The sequence below is a fragment of the Mesocricetus auratus genome, unplaced genomic scaffold (genome assembly GCF_017639785.1).
Source record: "Mesocricetus auratus isolate SY011 unplaced genomic scaffold, BCM_Maur_2.0 Super-Scaffold_100009, whole genome shotgun sequence".
NCBI classification, from domain to species: Eukaryota; Metazoa; Chordata; class Mammalia; order Rodentia; family Cricetidae; genus Mesocricetus; species Mesocricetus auratus.
The window spans coordinates 83,014,791-83,020,790 of record NW_024429193.1 but is presented as its reverse complement, the minus strand read 5'-3'; the positions used below and the strand labels follow the sequence as shown (position 1 = coordinate 83,020,790).

General features: G+C 39.0%; 1 non-coding gene across 1 annotated transcript; it reads left to right on the top strand.

Annotated features, from left to right (window-relative positions):
* Nucleotides 1-3,210: 3,210 nt before the first annotated feature.
* LOC121142534 lies at nucleotides 3,211-3,377 on the top strand. The gene has a single exon (XR_005879576.1). It is a non-coding gene; the product is annotated as a U1 spliceosomal RNA (small nuclear RNA).
* The last annotated feature ends 2,623 nt before the right edge of the window (nucleotides 3,378-6,000 follow it).

Genomic DNA, 6,000 nt, shown 5'->3' with positions numbered 1-6,000 from the left:
AACCGAAGAGTGGATAGAGAAAATGTGGTATATTTACACAATAGAGTATATTCAGCAGAAAAAAGCAATGTAATCCTGAGATTTGCAGGCAAATGGATGACACTAGAAGAAACCATCCTGAGTGAGGTAACACAGTCACAAAGAGAGAAACATGGCATGTACAATCTCATATATGGATTTTAGACATAGATCTGGGGAGTGCCAGCCTACAATCCCATGGCCAGAGAGTCTGGGAAATAGAAACTTCATTCAGTGGCTGATGGAAGAAGAGGCAGACTCCCATGGTTAAGTACTGAGCTGAAATCAAGAAAGCCAGTAACAGAGAGGGAGCACTGATGACCAAAGGGATTAAGACGGGGCTGGTTTAACCCCCAGAAACAGCTGACCTGACAAAGGTTAACTCCTGAATCCCAAGCATCATCCTGGGAATCCAGCATGAAACTGAACAAGACCCCCTGAATGTGGGTGTCAGTGAGGAGGCCTAGGTAATCTATTGAGCCTTGGGCAGTAGATCAGTACTCATCCCAGTATACACACGGACTTTGGACTCCCATACAACAATGTGAGATGCACTCTTACCCTGAACGCTTGGGGGAGGGTCAAGGCCCTGCCCTGGATGAAATGACAGACTATGGACACCCTCATGGAGGGCCTCACCCTCCCTGAGGAAATGAGGGGATATTGGGGGTGTTAGGGCTAGGGCAGGAGAGGAGGGGAGGGAAAGGGAGAGGGACCTGGAAATTGACTTGTGAAGCAACCTTGTTTCTAATCTAAATTTAAACTGAAAAATAAATAAAAAAGTGGGGTACAGAACTAAATAGGGACTCTCAATGGTGGAGTCTACAATGGCTTGGAGACACTTGAGAAAGTGCTGAATATCCTTAGTCATCAGGGAAATGCAAATCAGAACAACTCTGAGATACCATCTTACTCCTGTCTGAATGGCTTAAATCAAAAAATATGATGACAATCTATGCTAGAGAGGATGTGGAGAGAGGAAAACACTCCTCTACTGCTAGTGGGAGTGCCAACTCATAAACCCACTTTGGAAATCAGAATGGACATTCCTCAGGAAAATGGGAATCAGTATACCACAAGACCCAGCAATTCCACTCTTAGGCATATACCCAAAAGATGTGCATTCATACAACAAGGACATCTGTTCCACTATGTTCATAGCAGCATTATTTGTAATAGCCAAAACTTAGAAGCAACCTAGATGCCCCTCAACCCAAGAGTGGATAGAGAAAATGTGGTACATTTACACAATGGAGTTCTACTCAGCAAAAAAAAAAAAAGGAATCTTGAAATTTGCAGGCAAATGGATGGCACTAAAAGAAACCATCCTGAGTGAGATAACATAGTCACAAAAAGACAAATATGGTATGTACTCTCTCATATACAGATTTTAGACATGGATTAGGAGAGTGAGTGCCAATCTGCAATTCTACTCACAGAGAGTCTGGTCAACACGAAAGAACCTAAGAGAGGTATGCATGATACCCCAGAGAAGAGCAATGAGGCCAGATATCCTGAACAGATTGGGAACACGGTGGGGGATGGAAGGGAATGAGAGCTTGGAAGAAGAGACAGGGTGAAGAGGAGGAAGAGAAAGTCATGGGGGAACACGAAAGTTGAGTGGAGAGTAGTATAGGGAGAGAACAGGATATGAAATATCATAATAGTGGGAATCATAGGTTTAAAGAGAGATCTGGCACCTGTGAAACCTCTCTAGTGATCTAAAGCGATGACACCAACTGGCAAGCTAAGCAATAGTGGACAGACTACCTTAAATGCCCATTCCTGATAATGAACTTGATATCTACCTTATATGCCATACTTTAACCTTCATCCAGTGACTGATGGAAGCAGAGACAGACACCCCGAGCTATACAGAGGACTGAACCCATGGAACCCAGTGACAGAGAGAGAGGAGAGTTGAGCAAATGGGCTAAGAAGGGGCTGGCGATACCAGGAGAGACAGTTCAACTGAACAAGGGGAGAGCTCTTGTACCACAGACCAACAGCTGGGAGGCCAGCATGGGACCGATCCAGACCCTCTGAATGCGAGAGTCAGTGAGGAGGCCTGGGCAACCTATGGGGCCCTGGGAAGTAGATCAGTATTTATTCCTGGCATACAAATGGACTTAGTGTGTCCATAACACAAAGAGGGGTGCTCTGTCTGCCTGGACTCTTAGGCTTAGCCTGGACCCTGCCCTGAGTGAAATGACAGACTCTGCATATCCCCTATGTGGAAGGAAGTGGGGATTGGGTGGGAGGCTGGGGGGGAAAGGTGGGGGTGGGTGCCGGAGTTGGAGAGACATGTGAAGCAAGCTATTTATAATTAAAGTTAAAAAAATATTTTCAAACATGACTGCTATACAATCCTGTTAATCAGGTCCCTAATCACAGAATGTAGTACATAAGATAAAAGGTTTATTTTTGTTCAGTATTGTATATATACAAGTAGAATATTTTGTATAAGAATGGGACGGAGAGCAAAGAAAGAGACATTTGATAGAGCCACTACGGGGTTAGGAATAAAGCTGGTGCTAATAAAATTCCCAAGAATTCACAAAGATGACCACAGCCATGACTCCTAGCAATAGTGGAGAGAGTGTGTAAATGGAACTTCCCCCTTTACTTAGATTAGTAACTACATGTCACCATAGAATCTACATCCAGTAACTGATGGATACAGATGCAGTGAACCAGTGCCAAGCATGGGCTGAGTTCCAACAATTCATTCTGAGACTGGGAAGAGGGAATACATGAACAAGGAAGGTCAATATGATGATGCAGAAATCTATAGAGACAGTTGCACCAAGCTCATGGAAACTGATGAAGTCTAGACTGACAGCTGTTGAGACTCCATGGGACTAAACTGGCCCCTCTGTATGAGTGAGACAGTTGTGAAACTTGGGTTACCTGAGGGGCCCCTGGAAGTAGAACCTGGAGCATGAGCTAGCTTGTTGGAACCCATTCAGTATGTTGGGAAACTATGCTCAGTCTTAATGCAGGGAGGGAGGGACTGACTGGTCCTGTCCCAACTTAATATGCCAGAATTTGTGGACAACCCATGGGAGCCCATACCGACCTGTTGGGAGGAGTGGATTGGGGAAGGGCTGGGGGGATTCCAGTGGGAATGAGGAAGGGGTGGAAGGGAAAACTTTGTTTACACTGTAAAATGAAATTAAAATACTAATAATAATACTTATCTGGCAGCGGTGATACCGTGGTCATGGAGGTGGTTTTCCCAGTGCAAGGCTTATCATTCATTGCACTTCAGAAATACTGACCGCTGCAATTTCTCCAAATGCAGGAAATTCAACTGCATAATTTGTGGTAGTGGGGAACTGTGCTTGTGCTCTCCCCTGAAAAAAAAATTTTAAAAAGGATTTAAGAAAATAGAATGTCAGGATATTAAAGGGTACATATAATAAGGGATTGTGAGGGCTTGGCAAGGAGTACTTCTTTCTTTGTAAAAAAGATAAAAAAATAGAGTGATGAGAGAGAAAAGGAGAGTGTGGGTGCAACAGGGAATATGTGAGAGAAAAGGCATCAGGAAGTCAAAAGTTACCGTTTGGATTCCAGGTTACACAGTTCTTTTTCAGGGATGTGCCCTGACTTTAATCTAAAGTATTTCCAACTAAATATCACCTGAGAAAGAATCTGAAACCTCTGGAACTAATATATGATGTAGTAAGAAAAGAGATTGGTAGATTACATACAATCTTTTAATTCCAATATGCTGGTTAGTAGAACACAATCAATTTAGGTCTAAACTTGTCAGTAGCCAATACAAACCGGAAGACATTATCATTTTGTTTGTCTACAGTGTTTTTGAGATAAAAGCAAATCTGACACTTTATACAAGAATTATTGTGTTCATTCTAAAATAACAGAAATTTCCCCAAGAATTCTTGCAGTGAAAAGATGGCACTACTGTAAATAGTTTGAACAGAATTTTATAGTGTACTTTAAAATGTGTTTCATGGGCATATTTCAGGTAAAGTGGAATAATTACATAGTGGCAAAACACTTCACTGAGTGTGATTGTTAGGGACTCTAAAGCAATACAGAATGTAAATTTATCTTAACTTTGCCTTTTATTCACATTTAAACTTTCTCTTCTGCTTACTACAGAATGGAGTAGCCCCTAACATTTAAAAATTGTAATCTTTAGAATAAACAGTAGGTGAAACTATCACCTTAACTGTTTTTGTAGAATGTAGTTATATAAGTACAGAGTAGGATTGAAACTTTTAATTGAAATTAGAAAAAAATTCCACTGGAGGAAAAATTGTTTCCCTGAATTAGAAACTGTCCTCTGATAGCTTGGAGAAATAGAAAACATGTTGTGGTAAATCCAACCAAGAAATTGAAAAAATTGCGAAATAAAACTTTAAGACACTGAAGAAAATGTCAGAAAGTTTGTCCATGAATCAGGAGGATTACTAAGGTAAAAATTACCATCTAACCCAAACAATCTACATATTCAATGCATTCTCCATCAAAAGTCCAACACAATTCTTCACAGATCTTGAATAGACAATTTTTAGCTTCCGATGAAAACACAAAAATGCAAGATAGCTAAAAGAATCCTATAAAAGAACTCCTGAAGTCATCACCATTCCCAATCCCAAACTGTACTACAGTGCTACAGAGCTATAATAATGAAAACAACATAGCATTGCCACAAAATCAGACTTGTTGACAAAAAGGATGGATTGCAGGAGCAGACATAGTTCCATACATTTATTCACACTTATTTTGGTAAAGAATCGAGAAATACATTTTAGAAAACAGACAGTAGCTTCAACAAATTGTGCTGGTCAAACTGGATGGCTATACTTAGAAGAATGAAAATACACCCTAGGTTATCACCCTGCACAAATCTCAGCTCTAAATGGATTCAGCTCTAAATGTGATGGCAGATGCACTGAATCATATAGAAGAGGATGTGGGGAATAGTTTTGAACTCATTGTCACAGGAAAAGAGCACAAAAAGCACTGGAACTAAGAATATAGTTCACATATGAAATTAAAATCTTCTTTATAACAAAGAACAATGTCATTTTGAGAAAGTAGCAGGCTACCAATTAGGGAAAGATTTTATTGGCTACACATCCAATAGAGGGATAATATCCAAAATATCTAAAAAACCAAAAATAAGAACTATAATCTTAACAATAATTTTGTTAGATGTAGATTTAATGAACTATAAAGATGCAGTGATGTCTCTAGGAAAAGCAAAGTGATTACATAGTTATGAATGAAGGAAGGCACTTGAAAGGATGATCAAATGTGGAGAGGAGTGATGAATCAGATCAGAAGGGGACAAGTTGGGAGGAACTGAGATAAGGCAAATCATAATGAGAACACATTATATTATAAAATCTGTATTCCACAAATCAAATTATATCATGCTAATTTAAAACATTAAGTTTGTATGTAACATGGATGCTGAGGTTCTAATGTCAATGACTAATGCAGAGCTTCACACAAATTTTCTGCTACAAGTAAAGTAGAAAATCAAATTAAGATTATCTATTTAAATATTTACAAATGAACTAAGGTTATTTAAATCCTGTTTCTTTTCATTAAGTCTTCTATTGTTATCTCTGGAATAGAAAATAGGAATAAAATATAATTTATAACACTATAATATTAAATTTTGTAATAATATAAACTATGCAAACATATGTATTTGAAGGTTTTAAAAGTTTATAAATATGCTGATAATATTTCCCAAAATTACTAATTATTACAAGTGACTAATCAGGGATGAATGACTTAGTCACTTCTTTGAGAACTTACTTTTCCTCTATATCCCTCCTTTTTTCTATTCTCTTTTTCCATTTCTTTCTCTCTGTCTCTCTGTCTCTGTCTCTGTCTCTCCCCCTCTCTCTCTCTCTCTGCTTTCTTAACTGTGTAACTACACAAACTATTAAGACATTTTATGTCAATCATAAATATATATGTGTATGTATACATACA